The 17,840-nt window shown below is 35.5% G+C and overlaps 3 long non-coding RNA genes across 8 annotated transcripts in view; 2 read left to right on the top strand and 1 right to left on the bottom strand.

Moving 5' to 3' along the window:
* The window catches only part of LOC137858009 (uncharacterized), a 187,043-nt gene that overhangs the window by 43,228 nt on the left and 125,975 nt on the right, over positions 1 to 17,840 (top strand). The gene's annotated exons all lie outside the window — the stretch shown is intronic.
* Positions 1 to 17,840, top strand: part of LOC137858007 (uncharacterized) — a 74,394-nt gene that overhangs the window by 41,801 nt on the left and 14,753 nt on the right. For 4 of the 6 annotated variants that reach the window (XR_011097463.1, XR_011097464.1, XR_011097467.1 and 1 more), the window contains exons 10-12: positions 15,224 to 15,319; positions 15,783 to 15,929; positions 16,688 to 16,824. This is a non-coding gene — a long non-coding RNA (uncharacterized lncRNA). Of the gene's footprint in view, positions 1 to 8,105; positions 8,263 to 9,008; positions 11,347 to 15,223; positions 15,320 to 15,782; positions 15,930 to 16,687; positions 16,825 to 17,840 lie in introns of those variants that run through there. The other 2 variants (XR_011097466.1, XR_011097468.1) reach the window with 2 other exon arrangements.
* Positions 1 to 17,840, bottom strand: part of LOC137858008 (uncharacterized) — a 445,999-nt gene that overhangs the window by 31,495 nt on the left and 396,664 nt on the right. The gene's annotated exons all lie outside the window — the stretch shown is intronic.

Raw genomic sequence — 17,840 nt, forward strand, 5'->3', positions numbered from 1 at the left:
TCTGTGCAAGCTCTGCTCTGTAGCAGCTGAAACACCAGTGCGTTATCAGTGTTATTCTCATCCTGAATCCAAAACACAGCACCATACCAGCTACTGGGAAGAAAGTAAACTCCGTTCTAGTCAAAACCAGGACACACATCTATTTTGACTTCATTTACATTTCCATGGCTGTTGTGTAAGTACCGTATTAAATGTTTCTGGCATGCTATTGGCTCCTTCGTTGAACAGTTTTTTACATGGTATATCAGCTGAACATATTGGCTGGTTTGATTCAAAACTTAAGAGCTTCTTGGTTCAAAATATTTCATATTCAAGTTATTTATATATTTAAAAGACTAAATATTATAGGAGTATAGTTAAGAACAATGGTTCTGAAGAGAGATAAATGGTTCTCTTTAAAGCAGCCCATGTCAAGAGCTGCACATGCCAGTTGGCTCCAAAGACTAAAGAGAGGCTGCAAGAATGAATTTCTTTAACCCTTTAAGGGGTATGATTAATGATTATTTTTTTTTTTTTTAGCTAGATGTCTCAGACCTCTGTCCATGTGAGGGGCCTGCATAGTTGAGTGCTAGACATACGTAAGTAAGAGTTTCCACACTTGAGTATATACAATCTAAATGTGACTAGGCAGAGCATGTAAAAGAAACCAACAGATGGAAGGAAGTGTGGGAAGAGAACAAGTAACAGAAATAGCTGCATATTTTAACATAAACAAATAGGATTCACAATTTTTCTTCACTTTTTTTTTCTGCTTTTTTTTCACTTTTCTTCATGTATCACATATCTTCTTTGTCAATGACTACTGTAGTACTGCATGTTCAATGTAACTAGTTAGCATCTCTTCAGCTACCAAACCAAAGTTCATGTGACATTTCTCACTGAATAGCATCTTTCAATTTTATATTTTGAAACACTGCTCTGTCCCCAGTGCCAACACAAGTTGCCGACTTTCCAATATAAAACTTTCCAATATAAAAGGTAATGATTGTGAACATTTTTAAGATTAGCTTTTGATTTACTTGAAAATGTCAACTTGCATTCAGAAAGGCATATTGACTGTGTCTATTTCCAGCTGAATTTGCAGTTCTGCTTTCAGTGTAATAAGATACTGTCACAAGAGGCTGGATTCTTGACAAAGTTAAGGGTATCTTCAAAAAGAAAAAAAAATCTGAACTAACGACAATAGTTATTGAATATGTTCTTAGTATTTAAATGATGAAAGAGCTGTAAATCATATTGTCTGATAAATAGGAACTCTTTAGAATGACAGATATTTCAGCGTTGTGTCAGTGTATTGTAACAACATGAAACAAAACAACATATGAAGAGATTGCATCCAAGAAGTTCTAGAGATAGGGAATACTGTTCTGATGGAAGAGAAAGTGGATAGGCACAGTGTTTGATAAACATACCATGCTTATATATAGCAGCTAGTTTTCACTTGCCTGTAGCCTTATTATTCTTTCTGAGAATATGGTAGTGTCAGAGAAAACTGGCATTAGACTTGCTCTGGAAGTTTTCTTCTTTTTGCTTAGAGAGGGAGCTCTGCCTCCCTAAGCAGGAGCATCCAGCTAAACGTCCAAATTGTAGGTGTCAAACGACTGGTCAAATGAATCCCTCACTTTAATTCAGTTTATGAGTTCAGCTGAAGCCAGTTCTAGATGTTCTTTCATTTCAACTATTAAAGAAGCAAACTATTAATGAAGCAAAAAGTGTAAAACCCTTAGATATTCTGTGATTGCTTTAAATGCTCTATCTGAAGAAAAAAAGTCCAAGCAGGTATTTCAGAGTTTAGTCTTTTATGCTTTTCTCATAAACCATTAAGAATATAAACTCATGCAGGAAGCTGATAGTCTTGTTTACAAGCTCTTAATTTCGACAGCAGCATGTGTGTTTCGTTGTTTGGTTTTGCAGTTTTTGCAAGAGGCACATGGCTGTTTCAGAAGTAGCCACAGCATAAGTGAGTAGAACTGGTCTTTACTCAGTTGCCCAGACTGTTTTAAAAATGTTATCTCTAAGATTTTGTCTTCTTCTAAGTCTATCAACTAATCTGGACATTTCTCTCATTGAATCTGAGGAATAATGAGTTGATCAGAGGATGCCTTTTAAGTTATAGTTAATGTGTTGTCAGTTAACAGTAGCATCAGATGAATCATGTAATTTAACCACAGTATAAAGGACACAATATATGTTGGAAGTACAGCTCTTAAAATTTATAGGCTGAAATAATTTTGCATGAAAAGTGGCTTTGTATTACTTGATTTTGTTGTTCTAATAAATAGTTTGGAGGCCTGCAAGCAGGAAAAATGAGAAGATGGATCTGTTCTTTACAAATTCTTTTTACAGATCTTAAATTCAAAATCCAATAGATAATAATTCTTCATGGGTGATAACAAAATAAAAATTTTAAGTAGTACTCTAATCATAGAAGTAGTTGGTTAGTTGTGCCAAAGTTAATTACAAGAGAGTCCTGGGCAGACATGAATCTCACATGCATGGAAAAGATAGGAATGTTTCAACAGAAAGAAAATGGAAGTATTGTGTTAATAAAAATCTAGTGGCATAAAAATGAGGAATAAGAAAGTAATGTGTTTCTGTTTTTCTTTAATCTGTTAAATTCACCTCTGTTAATATTCAGCCCATTTTCATTTGGTCTGACCTTTCTAAGTTTTTCATCCTCATCTTTTGAGCTAGTATTTTTTAATTATGCTCACAAATAGTATTTTTCTTTTCAGAGTAGATGCTGCATTAAAAATAGCTTGCCTCAGAGGCTAGTTATTCTTCCTAAGCCTTTGTTGGAAGCTATGGGTGCAAGTGGACATGAAAGAAAGGTGTCTCTTTCAGTTCATTTTTTCCTTTTTAGAAACTCCATCTTCATGGGTCAGACTCTGGCTGGCAGCACTGTGTTGTACATTCTCTTATGTCTAGATTTTGGAATAATAGGTTTAAAAAAAAAAAACAGTAAAAAATAGGTGAACTTTTAAATATATTATTAAATATATTGGATGCTCCAATGTTTGTTGAGATTTTTGTTTATTAAGAATTTAAGGTTTTCAGAAGGATTATGATATGTGAAAGTTTTATCAAGGAGATATGAGCTAGATACACACTGACTAAATTGGCTTAAAGAGCAAACAAAGAGAAGGGTCTATTTAAAACAGTTGTCAAAAGAGGAAGGGAGAGGAAGAATGGGTAGTGTACAATACAGTGATTAAAGCAACATCACAACTTCTAAGCACATCTTTGTAGCAATGTGATACATGCTGTTCTTCTTCTGGCTCTCTGATATCTTTGAACTGTTGAGACTGAAATTTCCAAATGAACAAAGCAACATCTCATCCTTTCAGAATAGGAGTAATGACATTGGATGTAAGGAAGAAATTCTGTACTCAGAGGGTGGTGAGATACTGGAACAGGTTGCCCAGAGAAGCTGTAGATGCCCCATCCCTGGAAGTGCTCAAGGCCAGGTTGGATGGGGCTTTGACAGAGCAACGTGCTCTGGTGGGAGGTGTCCCTACCCATGGTGGTGGTGGTGGGGGGGTGGAATTAGATGATCTTTAAGGTCCCTTCCCACTGAAACCATTCTATGATTCTATGACATTAAGAATATGTTTCCATTATGTTTCTTGAAGTTTTCTATTTCTGTTTAAATGCACATAGAATCCTCTAATTGTCTTGATCTTTTGTCTAAGGAGGTGTATGGCATTACAATGATATTAATAAATAAATTAAAAAAAAAGTAATGAAACATCTAATATTCCCTTTAATGTCTGCTAGATCAGTAGCTTAACAGCAAGACTGTAATCATAATATATTAAAAGAAAGGTACGCAGTTAGGTACATAGAGTGCTTTTTTCTAACCGCTTCACTTATCCTCCTCATTCTTTCCTCTGATACTGATTTATTTTGATCAGTGTGCCATTAAAACTCCTACCTCAGCTATCTTATTAAATGCCTAATTTTAGGTAGCAGGCTGTATAAAAGGTTACAAACCAAATTCTCAAGTTCTTTTGAATGATATAGAATGAAATAGACTGTTTAGTCTTGAAAGTCTTGCCAAGTATCCAGCATATTTGTGTGCCTTAAATACCTCTTGAACCATGTTCATAAATAAATACGACTTTTTGAAAATACAGCTTAGACTTTGGAGTCACAAACGTGCATTTGTGCAATTACAAGGTCACAAATCCTTTGTAAAACACCAATATATACTGTTTTTCATGCATACAGTAATCAGGAGTACACTGAAGGACAGTGAAAATATTTCATTTTCAGGGGTTTCTGTCTGTTGACATGGCTTCCAAAAACTGATATGCTGTTAATTAGGACCACATAAAAATGTTAGAATTCAATTAGAAATATAGCCACATAAGTAAAAGCTAGGATGGAGAAGTAATGCCCCATTTCTGCTGTCATTTCTTCACACAGACATCTTTATGTCTATGCTAAGATTCACTGAGTTCATGGAGATCCTTTGCGTATTAAATAGCAACAGTCTCAAGCTCAAGAAAGCTCTTCTGTTTAGGTGTTTAGAGAAAAATTGTATGTGCATATCTTCGTTCCTTAAGTTAGAAAACTAAACATAAAACCAATTCTTTCTACTTCTGAATCAAGTCAAGCAGCGCAAACTTGAAGTTGAATGAATTTTCCATATAATTAGCTTTATCTATAAGAGAACAGTGTAACTTTTTTTTGTTTGTTTGTTTTTGTTTTTTACTTAACACGAGAATGTACCCAGTTAATACACAGAAATTATCATGTTGTTTCAAAATGAATAGGGATAACCTAATTTTACAGAAATCATGCTTTATTAGTTCTGTTTTGTGCAAGATGGCAAATGGTACTGCTAATTAAATGCTTCAATGTCAAATAATCTTTCTGTTAAATTTCATGGAAATAATTTCCTCAATATATATTTTATGTAAAAGAGATGCGTGCAAGCTAACAACTATTATTTCCATACTCTTTGCTTTTTTGAAAGTGTCATAAACCATACAGTTTCTGTTTTACTAAAGTCATTGGTATTAAGCAATGAATAACTTGAAGCTTGAATGTCTTTGAGAAATTGAGGCTTGTAACATCCTTTTCTAACTGTCATGATAAAACAGATAATGAGGAAGCAAATCTGAGAAAGGGTGTGTGTATCTGAAGATCTGACATCTTTTTTTTTCCGGTAGTTATCACCCGATAAAAGAAAATATACTGCCTCTTCTAATAAATTTAGCCTAACATTACAGGTATTCTAATAAATAAATAACACTTTTGGACAAAGGTATTATAAACACTGAAATATTGCTTACCCAAAGATAATGTGTGCAACACCAGTAACATGAATCACGTTAACAAAAGAATAATAGGTCAGCAAATTATCTCTTTCCACAGAGATGATTTTATGCTGACTTGTTGGCAGTATTGCTACTATGGACTCAGCCATTGTTGGAGCATATTAGGGGTAAAAAGATGGATCAGGATTACAAACATCTATGACTTTTTCTCTACTGCAGTAGAAGAAAAAGCTTTTTTTGCTGTGTTGTTCCACTGTATGTCAAAATCTCATAGAGTAGATCTTCAGTAACCCTCAAAAAGTAAAGAAAGGGATTCTCAGGTACACTTCTTACACCAAATCTGAGGTATCACTTAAATGATATAGGAGCCTTTTTGTGGCATAGACCACACCTTCTTCTAGTGATGTGGGTTCCATTCAGGTGATTGTATTTCAGAGTGTTACAAGTCCAAAAACAGATTTTTGATTTCATGTTTTGTTTACCCAGGATAGTTAATCTAAAATAATACTAACTTTTAAAATGCACCAGCTGTATACACAGAAGTATAAAATTGAGAATGGTAGCACAAAAATATGGTGCATGATTTAAAACACAGCTGACTACGCTGGTACTGTCTGATCTTGCATGCTTTTAGTGCCAGTTCTTAGGTGCTGCACACCCTCAAAGACTTCTGAATTGTCATTGCCAGGGAGAAGAAACAATCCTCACAGAGAACTGACAGTTTCCTTGATACATACAGCAAAAACTTATTATGTTTGATAACTTCCATTTCTTAATTTTGCTTGTGTTATTCTACTCTCTGTATATGCAATCTGCATTTCTACTTATCTCCATTATCACAACATGGAGAATGCCTTCTGAAAGATTGTGCCTTGCTGAGCTTCATTGTTCATTCCTAAATGTGAACACAGCCTCTTCAGATAATCTGTGACTAATTGTTCAAGAAAGACAAACACCATATTCTATCATTTTTGTTTTAGTGATTAGTATATGTAAATTGCATTGTTCACAGGAATGAAAGACGACAGTGAGGCAAGCTTACAATAAAAACGTTCTTACTAAAAATAAATGTGCTTATATGGAAGTAATAAAAATAGGGTAGAACAGCACAAGACTCAGAGTAAATTTGGGCAGTGGAGTTGTTTATGCTAACATTTGTCTTGCTGTATCATGCATGTATGTCTACATGGCATTGTCTGAAAAAGCAGTGACAGGCCACTAGCTTGTAAGTTAATTAAACAGGTACATGTCTGCCACAGAAAACGGTTCCACAGAAGTGGTTTAGTAATCATTTGGATGCTCATGTAAATTGATGTTGTCAGTGTAGTAACAAAAGACAGCTGCCTAGAACAAAGAGTCTGCTACCGAGTCTGATACCATCTGGCCTTTTGTTCAATAACTTACTGTTCAGGCATATTGAAGATAAAAAATGAACGGTCACTTCTTTGCACTATGCTTAAACTGAAGCCTCAGTTATTCAAAACTGTCACTCATTACTTGTTATCACTAAAAGATCTATGAAAAAAAGAGATAGTATTAATATGAAAAGAGGTCACAAAATTAATATTCTTCTAGTATGGTGACAATAATAAAATCGTAAAGCAGAAGTGTTTGAAAACAGAGCTGTACAAATCAATGTGCTTCGAGTAGGAGACCAAATGAATGTTGTTGTTTCCTGACCTGCAAAAAAAAAGAGTCACAGACAAAATCAAACTCGAGTTACAAACAGCATAAACAGTATCATATAGCTTTCAGAATGGTAATATGCCATAGTACTTTTATACTTCTCACCTCTTTTGTGATGCAGCTGTTATGGCTTACAGAGTATATCAGAGATTGTATGGAAAATGCATTTTCCATACTTTTTGGTTGACAAGCTAGTAGGTGGAACAAGAAGATGTTGGGAAATTTAAACAGGAAGTGTTGCATCAATTAGTGCTCAAAAACATGTTTTTCTTTCTTTTTATGAATAAAATATGAGATAAAGAGCAAATTCCTCAAAATAAGACACACGCAGCAGTTTTGTTAGCTGCAAGGAATGTCCCCGTTAATCTCAAAGGAATGACTTGACTGTCTATATAAAGTTGAGTGATTTATTTTTTTCTACATAAGGCATTCAGGCCATAATCACCTAAATAGAGTACGTTGCCATAATAATTAATAAAAATCTTGTTCTGCTACAGGATTAGAAAATAGTTGGTCGATCTTTATTCCAAATTTTGAGTTTGCTTTTAATGCTTTATCCATCAGGTGGATAAAGCTTTTGATGCTTTTAAACTTTTTCTGTTTCCTTTGTGGAAATTTGACTTCACAATTTCAGAATGTTAATGTATGGAGAAGAATAGAGGCCCCACAGAAGTCGTCGTGTAGCATGAAATAAATCATCCTTCAGACTGCCTGTCTGCAGTGAAAGAAACAATGCTAGATCTTCCTCAGGTTATGACTCATATATTATATATATAAAGTATATATACCTGTGTGTACTGATCAGTATTAGATATTTCAGGGAGTCTGAAACTTGTGTTAGATGATTGCCCATAACACTAGCATTCTTCAAAGAATTTTATGTTGTTCATATCGTTGACGTGCTTCCAAAATTCCACACTTTCTTCAAGGGTCATGTTGTCTAAAGAGTAAGTATTTGTACAAATGGAATTCTTCATCATCTTTTGGGATTAGACAGTGGCCACAGCAAGAATGCCTTGTATGATATTTGTGCAAGGCTCAATGTCAGGTGATAATAAGCAACAAAACCCTTGCAGACCTTGCCAGAATGATCGAGAACTAAAATGGTTCTTATTCTTGCACCTTTTCCTATAGGTATGGGGTAGCAACTTATGTAGACTACCTGTTATTGGATTCCGAAACTGGTATTTTGAGTCCTGTGATAAATTTCACCATCAACCCAGTGATCTGAAAACTTTCTCAGGTGTAACAGACTGGGCACCCAGAAAACTGAATAATGTTACATAATCGGGTATGTAGTTGGGTAATGTGCGTTTTGAAATGCATGCTATTTTTGAAAACTCTCTCAGAGCTAAACTGAGAAAAACTAAGTTTGTGCTTTTTGTTGAACTTTGAAGCATTTCCCTAGTGTATACTAGATCCTAGTTTAAGTCCTTTGACCTACAAAGGTCTTTCCATTCCCAGGTTAAAAAAATATGGTCTGGCAGAGGAAATAATGGAGTGCAACAATGAATTAATTTATTTCCAAATGGCATAAGGCACTTAGAAATAATTGCCAGTACTAAATTAACTGTTTTGTAACATTTGGTATTCAAACTTTTTTTTTTTTTTTTTTTTTTTGTGGTTGAAGGTAAAGAAAATTTGATATGTTCTTGTATTTCATATATGAGTGTATGTGTGTGTGTGTGCGCAAAATATACCCTTTCTATTTTCTGAAAAAGATCAGAACATCAGATATAGGCTGAAAGAAAGTAATGAATATATATTACTAATATGTACCCTATAGAAAATGTTATGTTCTGAAATGTGCTGGACTCTTCCAGAAGTCCTTACTGAACCCCACATTAATAATTAATACGTGTGTCCAAAAGCTAGTCAGAAGGAAGAACTCCTCTTCTCTGGGCTAAACAGGCCCAGATTGCTTAGTCTTTTCTCATAAGACAGATGCTGCAATCCCATAATCATCTTTGTGGCTCTGCGCTGGACCCTCTCTACAAGTTCTATGTATGGGCTATGTCTGGGCTCCCTCTTGTACAGGGGAGCCCAGAACTACAAACAAGATGCCAGGTGTGTCCTCACCAGAGCTGAGTAGAGGGCAAGGATCACTTCTCTCCACCTGCTGTCCACACTCCTTCTGATGCAGGCCAGGACCGCATTGGCCTTCCTGGCCACAAGGGCACAGCCCTGGCTCATGGTTAAATTGTTGTCCACCATGAAGAGTACCTCCTCAGCAATTTTTCTGATGATACAAAACTGGGTGAGTGGCTGATACCCCAGAGTGCTGCCATTCAGGAGGATCTCAGCATGCTGAAGAGAGGAGCAGAGAGGAACCTCTTGAAATTCAACAAAGGCAAGCGCGTGGTCCTGAACCTGTGGAGGAATAACCCCATGCACTAGAACAGAAAGGGGCTTGACCTGCAGGAAAGTATTTACATTTTCTTCACAAAAATAGAACATGTTTGTTCTATTTTGAAGAAAACTGACACTCCTCCAAGATTTCTAACATTTTTGAAATAGACACTTTGTGTCTAATCCCACTCAGTATCTCTGTTCTGAATGTGGAGCTACCAAATAATGTAATGATTCTATGTGTTCTGCAGTTTTAGAAGGTAATGGTAAAAAATAAAGATTAAAAAAAAAAAAAAAAGATGATTAAAAGCCTACAATAAACACAGTAAGCTACTATGGAGTTTATGTATTTTTGAGAGAAGTGACTACATTCAACATGCCTAAAATTGCTACTAACATCTCAGTTTCAAGTCCGAAACTTGACTGGTCAGAGTCGATTGTCTAGATATTTAGTGGGAGATAGTAGAAGAGGTCTGCCCTCTGTTGTTTTGAGTGACACTTTGTGTAATGAATTTGTCAGTACAGAATGAGAGAGAGAGAAAGAGAAGGAGCAGGACAACCAGGTGTTGACAGCATGAAGAAACATTCAAATATGGTAACTGCAAAAAATGGTTATGGAGACTGTATGAGTTGCTACTCCAGAGCTAAAAATATGTTTGTAATTAGTTTTCTAGGTACAAGAATATTGTGTAACAGTGATTTTTTTTTTATTTATTTTTTGTAGCACTTGCTTGCTTAAAAGAAGAAATTAACAATGGTAAATACAAATGTACCGTTGGGGACCCACAGAAGTTCACATCTAGTGAAAACACTTCTACTGATGCCTTTTCACCTCTGGAAGATCAACATTTAGATTTTCCTCTGAAGGGACTGCGATTCCTTAGCTCTATCAGTATGATATAAATGGCACACAAAGTGTTGTACTGCCTCAAAAGCTTTACAGTCCTATCACTCTCCTTGCAGACAGTATAAATATTCTTTTCCTGAATTGGGTTACTGTCATCCAGGAAAGAGAAGAAGCTACCCCAGCTACCATTCTATAGCTCTATAGCTCTTTATATATAATGTTTTTTATATTGTAGTTCCCATTTTCTCTACTTTTTTTTTTTTTTTTTTTAATCTTTGGATCTTTCTCTCTTGCATCTTCTGTTTTTCTTCCTCATACAGATTTTCTTATAGGGATTTTTCTCTATCTTTATCACCATAAAAAACCTGCTGTAATTGCAGCTGGTAGGTACACAGTAGTATCTCTCATTCTATGTTAACTTAGATACTGCTGTGTGATATTGAGGGTAGATGTTGAGATTTCTGAGATCATTGTGCCTTATGACAAGCTACGAAACTGGAGTTTGAGAAAATTTTGACAGATGCCTCTGTTTCTTCATGTGGTTGTCAAAGCTGCAGGTATTCAAATGAGAATCACTAGAGGAGTCAAGCCCCATTAAATATATTGGGATCATTTCAGAGGGATCCTCCCCATGTTAAGAAAGGAAAACAAACCCATTTCAAAGTGTTTTTTTTATTTTTTATTTATTTATTTTTTTTTACTGTTTAGATAATTGTAACAGTTTATCCTTTCAGGGATGGTTAAAGAGAGGATTTGTGAAGTGTATTTCTAGAATTCCAGTAGCATTCAAAGTATTTATACAGTAAAACTTTTGGTATCTCCACATTATGGCATCCTGGGACAGGTCCACAAACTTCACTATGTGTTTATCCATTAATTATATTGTCATCTATCACACACAAAGAAATAGGATGAGGATATATCTGTTAGCCAAACAAAACTGTTTCCCTGAGAAGAAATACATTTGGCAATACAAACAATAACATGGCACTCAGAGTAAGCAGAGCGCACATTTCTCAGCATAAATCAGCCTAAATATAGATAGGCAATTCATGTTTGAAATGTAAGTGTTATTGTAGCTGTGCAACCTATTATGCAGAAAAAGACAACACAATCTCACTGCAGATTGAAACAAACCATTTACTTTGGCTGCACGTAAATAAATGTTGCTAGATTTCCCCAATGCATTTTCAGAATTTATTTCTAGGATTATATTTTTTTTAACTGATTATTGTTGATAGTGAGATTGGAGATGGTAGCTTATTGTAACAGAAAAATACCTTGAGAACCTTATAGTCTGAGACTGCACTGATGAATTGGTGTTTATCAGCCTTGGAATCTTCTTAATTATTATCCACTCTTTGGCATCAGTAAATCTATTCTCTTCTGTTGTTTACATTATGCCTGTTTTTGCTAATTAAGGAGAGTGAGGAGTATTTTCTGCTAGATGTTAATGTATTACATAACATCTACAGAGCAATGCTCATCATGGTTGTGACCGTAATGCAATAAAATAGACAATAATCAATTAATCAGTCAATTTACCAGGTAGTTAAAGTAGAGGGTCACCAATTAATGCTGTTACTTCTGGTCATTATCATGCTGCAAAACTCGGGAGACCATCCATGTTCTGATTAGTGTAGATGCAACACTTAAGGTACAATAAGAGTGATAAGTACTGAAGTCTAAGTTATAATTTTGACTTGCAGATTGTTGAACCATCCTGGCTTCTGTTTTTTTAAAGTTTATCATTCTGATGGCTGATGACGTGTATAATATAGGTACTCAAATGTACCTTCATTCTTAAAACAAACATGCAGAGAAGGAAAATGGAGAGACCAGAGAGGAGAATGTTATTTTAGAGTCTCTGGCTTGAGACATAAAGCCCACAAATGACTGAGTAGAAATGCTGAGGAAATAGTTTAATATTGTATCTTTATGTTGCCTATCATCATTATTGTAATAATCATAAAAATAAGTGACTGTGAATTTTAAAAATGGGCAAAACAGCGCTGATGCTCCAGCTGCTGCTTAGAGCCTTTTGTTTTATCTCCCTACCTATTTATTACCATTGACTTCACTGGGAAGAGATGAAGAGAACCCTGTCTTTATACCAGATGCACTGGCTCTTAGCAAAACAAAGAAAAAAGCAGAAGTTAGAATGAAACAAAATGTTCTGTAGCTCAGGAATGCATGGGCTGTCTTTTTCACTCACAGTATCTGAACTGTGCTCTTAAGCTTCTCTGCATCTTTATTTCTGTAATGGTTTTAATTGGCAGATACTAATACTTTCCTGCCCACAGGAGGAATATAAAGATTTTTCAATATTTCTAAAAAGCTTTGAAGAACAAAGTTGCCCCTGCAGAGCTGGCTGTAATTTCATTAGGAAAGTGCAGCAAGGCTGAAAAACTTACTGGTTTATTTTGCTGGCAGTTGGAATAATTTTTGCTGCTCACTGGAGAAGAAGTTGGTTTTCCTCCCTATTTTATAGGCTGGATTGCCCTGTGAGGCTTGAACTAAAGCACAAGGTGTGTGTGATGCACAAGCTGTACTAACAGCAGTTCTGCTGGACAAACTGCATGTTCTCTGCAGAGCCATTCCTGGCTCCCTATATGACCCATTCATTCTTGGGCTGTAACATCAGGAAATTAGGACATGTCTGTACTAGGCCATGCAATGGGAAGATGAAGACAGGACTCTAGTCTTTCCTTTTCCAGACTGCTAGTCTGTTCTAGGGAAAGAGTTAAGCAACAATTCATATCTAACTATTCCTGCAGAGTGATACACAAACTCCACATATGGAAAACTTTATTAATATAGATATGTGTGTGTGTACATCTTTTTTTACATCAAGAGATAATCCACATTATAATCAGAATCAAAGTGATTTGCAAATATATTTTACCCATTTTTAATGGTGAAAATTACCACCTGAGTGAAATAATGTCCCTAGAATTCCTGCTATAGGCCGTACCAGATAAGCTTGTATTTACTCATTCTTTCTTTGTTTTATAGAACTTCTGTGCAAACTTTGTAAGGTGTTTCTTATCGTCATTAACCCAGACCTGGATCCATCAGCCAAACTAGCCATACTGGTTGGATTGGTGTCTACTTGGAGATATTTTTTATAATTGGTCTGCGAGACACGAATGCTGCTACAGTTTTGCTTGTTTTGTACTTCAGGTAGTTGACGATTATTACTTGGGCAGATGCAAGTGAAGAGTGTGAAGTAGCAGTGCAGAAGAATGTAGTACAGAAAAATATGCTAGCACATAGAGGTGCAAGCAGCTGTTGGTTTCTGGATATGGAAAGGAGACAGCTGAGTTAACAAAAAGAGTTCTTCAAGGATAATACTGAAGGCTATTCTGGTTGAAGGTAAACTTTAACATTTTGTGCTCATAGCTACCAATAGGCAGTAGTGAAGTGCTGGTGTTGAGAGTATTGGTGCTGGTGTTGTAAACCTTTTTCAATGGTAGTGGTTTAGTTTGTCCAAGAGGCTTTGGATTAGAATGAAGCCACAGACCTGCTCAAGAGGTGAATATCACTTTGCATCTAGTAAAAGGTACATACCAGTTGTGCCTGTACAGACAGTCTTATATACTGGAGTTGTGCTCATCTGCCACTACTCTGGACCACTATACATGAGGCTAAAGGACTTACAGTGACAATAGTGATTATTCCATCTCTTGTGAGACTTTTTGTGTGGGGAATAAAATAAATTAATCTAGTTGCATGGTTTTTGTTTTTTTGTTTTTTGTTTGTTTTTTTTTTTTTTCTTTTCATGTTTCTGCATTCAATTACAGTATACATACTAATTTAGAAATTCAGTGCTCAAGAGAGCAGCTTTTACTACAGCTTTCACTAGAACTGCAGTGTTCACAGAATCACAGAATTTCTAGGTTGGAAGGGACCTCAAGATCATCGAGTCCAACCTCTGACCTAACAAAACAATGAGGTAGCATTTATTCTACACTTCAGTATTTTTACTGAGCAAAGTATCAGAGCCTGCTTGCTCAGAGTAATGTCGTGTTCTGGAGTCTGAGTAATGTTACCACATAAAAACATGCATTAACAATCAGTTAGCTTACAAGTGTGGAATGAGCAGAGATCCATTAGTATATTAACTCATAGGCAGTAATAGCAAATAATTATTCATTATTGCAATCTCTTTTTTTTTTTTTTTTTAATTTCTGCTTCTGAATTTTTTAATGGAAGTACACAATGTTCTCAGATATATTAGAGGTCTATTGAGGGATGTTCAGTTGGTATCAAGCTCTTAGAGCAAGCTGCTATTCTGGATTGTTTCCTAGTTAATCAGTGATTAATGAAAGCTTCCATTTTCTATGTGAATTTGGAAGCTTTTGTTCTTGGCATTGTTGAATTATGTAAATGTCTACCTCAGATAAAACATGACAGACAACACCTAAAATACAGGTGCTTGTTCTGCTACCTGTCAGATCAAGAAATAGTTCTCTATTCTTAAAGCTATGAATTTAATTGTAACAGGAGATGAACTGGCAAATGCTCTGTACACAGTTCTTTTTTTTTTTTAAAATCCTCTTGAGTCATTTTGCATAATGAAGGACATAAACAACATATATGTCAGTGTCATTGCTGAAAAATAATAGTGCATTTGTAACTAGAGACCTGCAGACTCTAGTCTGCAGGTAAACATTTTTTTTAATCATTTTACTTTTAAAAAGTAAACTTTTTTTTTTTTTTAAAGTACACAATTTTTAATTTTTTTTTAAATGAAATGACCTAGTCAAAGTGCCCCACCACAGGTATGGCTGAGTATCTGAAACTTCAGGAGAAAGTATTTGCAGTTTGTTAATTACTTTTACTGGGTAAGATCCTGGGAGGTGATAAATTCTGGCAAGATTCTCCAAAATTAATAGGAATGGTGGGTACTTAACACTTTGTAGAATTTGACCCAGAATCTGTGTGAACTGCCTCTTTTGCCTGCTGGTAATTAAATGGTTATTTTTGCAGTGGAACTGCAAGCTGTGCTAATCATAGTGCTGCAAACATTACTGTGCAATTAATTCTTTTTTAGGGCTTTCAAATGTAGCTCTTGAAGCTGACAGCTGCAGCCTGCAACGTATCAATTGCTTTATATAGCAACTTTAATGAAAACTCACATGAATGTAAGGTCAGTCTCTCCACAGTATGTACTAATTAAATTTCCACTTTTCTTTAAAAAGCAGATCACATCTGGCCCAAAGACAGGAGCCCCTTGTGCCAGACATGTAATGGAATAGGTGCTGTTTTTTACTTCTCATCTCTGAAAGATAATGTCGTGGAAAATTCATTCTTTTCTACTCTTTAGTAATCTTCCATCTGCTATTGTAGTTGTTTGTAAAGCCGAAAACAAAAGCTAATCACAAACTACTTTAAAAGAGTTTTTTTTGTGAGCTCCCATTTCAACGTTAGTTTATATAGATAAGGTTGTTGAAGCAGAAGTGTTGCAAAGCAGTGTGGAACATGGTTCAATGGTATTTGCAAGACTGGGTTATTAATATTGCAGCATCCATGTAAACTAGTTGCTAGAAATTAGATATTTTAAAAAAATATATGGATATTTTCATTGCTTGTTGTCCACTTTAATTTTTTAGGTGAATCTTCTAGTTCCTTGGGAAGCAGTCTTTAAACTTAAAGCACAACATCAATATTTTTCTCTTGGAATTCAATCTGAACTTAAGGAAGAATTTGGCTAAGTGGATTTCTATTATTCCTTTCATGACAAAAAATTAGATATTTCGGTACGCTGTGGTTAAATCTTGGATATCTGCATGTTCTGTGCATACCCCAAAATACACTTTCACATTATATTGTAGGTAAATTAATTTACACGCCTTCTACTAATTCCTGTATGAGAATGCAATCTTTCTTGTCTTAAAGATGGACAGTAACATACAGGAATCTCATTGTGATGTTGAAGAAATTTCTAGCTATGTTCTGGCATTTCTGACTGCAGTATAAGATCCCAGAATGTCTGAAGATGAGGAAAAATATCTTAAAAAGAAGTGGGGTATCTCGGCCCAGATAAACTCTAAACTGTGACTGAAGACATACAGAAGTCAGACATCTGAGATGAGCAATGTAAAGACACTGTTTTTGCCATTTTTGGAATAGCATGTTTTCTAACCCAAATCAGAACAAAACCTGCTTTTCTAATTTTGGAGGGGATGGGTTGAAGCCTAGCTGGAGGTGACAACACAGTTGTGCTGGTGGATCCTGGCATGTCAGTGCAAAAAACGCGTGTTCCAGACTTTTCATTCAGTAACATGCATGGCCAGACAGTCTGTGGGGGTGGAGGGAATGACTGTGTTAAGTCTTCACTCCTTTAAAGTACCATTAATTTCAGAAGGACAGAATTTCACTATAATACTCTCAAAGAAATAGAAATTACTGAAGAGGGGATGACAGCTGTAGAGGAAGCAGTCAATTCCTGCATTATTTTTTATGTAAAATGTAACTTATACTGTTCCTCATTTATTTTTGCTTTGTGTCTTAATAGGACCAAAGGTAGTTATTTCTTTCAAGCTGTTTGTCAGAAAGGTGATTCCAAATGAACTTCCAAGAAACTGAAGCTGATGAGCAGATTCCAAGCAGAGCAGTGTTACCATGGCCATACAACAGGCATACCATGACTGGGTGAGCATTTTCTCTTAAGGGTTGCAGAACACAGAAAAACTCTGCATTTCAGCCTGTTCTTCTGGAGTTGATTTGATTGGAAGAGAACAATGTTTCCAGATACCATATGCTATGGTACACTGTTTGCTTACCTATCCCAAACTAGGGACCTTGAGACTTTGTATTCTAAGTAGTTAGTAAATACTGTCTTTCCTGAAAAAGGTGTCCTGTGTCACTGCAGAATGTTTTCTAATGCACACAAAACATGAGAGAGCTAATTCCTCTACATGAAAGAAGCCAACGTGAGAAATAGGTTATATGCTGGGAATCCAGTCATAGTGTAACTGAGCAAAAAGTGTTCTTTTGCAAATAAAAAAATAAAAAATAAAAAAATGATGATAGGTAGCTTTAAGCACTGGTGGGTAGATTGCTGTATGGCTCTTTAAGATCAGCCAATTGCAAAAGCAGTATCAGCAAAATACTAATTTAATGAGTCTGTTTTGTGAACAATTGATGCTCTGGAAGGCACTGATTTTCTTTCCTATTACTTTGTGTAAACATACTTTCATTCAGCAAGCCTAATTGAACTATGTGAATAGTTCCATTGAAAGTAATAAGATTAACCATGCTGGAAGCCAAACACATTCTTAAATATGTTCATAAGCAGTGACTGCAAATTTTAGTACAACAGGGGCCCCAATGAAGCCTAAGCCATTTTGTTTGGCCATATTACCTCCAATGGAAAAAAATACGCACAGTAAATGACTAATTCTGGTAAATCTTGTTTCCCATGAATGTCAACCATAAGTTCTCAAAATACCAAAATTTCATTTGCCTTTTGGATTTTGTTCCTCAACACAGCAATGTCCTCCATTATTTTTTCTATATTTTAAAATTAATTTCCAAGCTTATAGTGAATTTTGTAGATAAAGCATTATTTATAGGTTACAGTAGAAACCAGTGTAAGATATATCCTGTGCATTCTGATATACACATACAAGTAAAATGAATGTGTTTCTATCCGTTAGTTGGGAAGA

Source organism: Anas acuta, chromosome 5, assembly GCF_963932015.1.
Source record: "Anas acuta chromosome 5, bAnaAcu1.1, whole genome shotgun sequence".
In the NCBI taxonomy this organism is placed as follows: domain Eukaryota; kingdom Metazoa; phylum Chordata; class Aves; order Anseriformes; family Anatidae; genus Anas; species Anas acuta.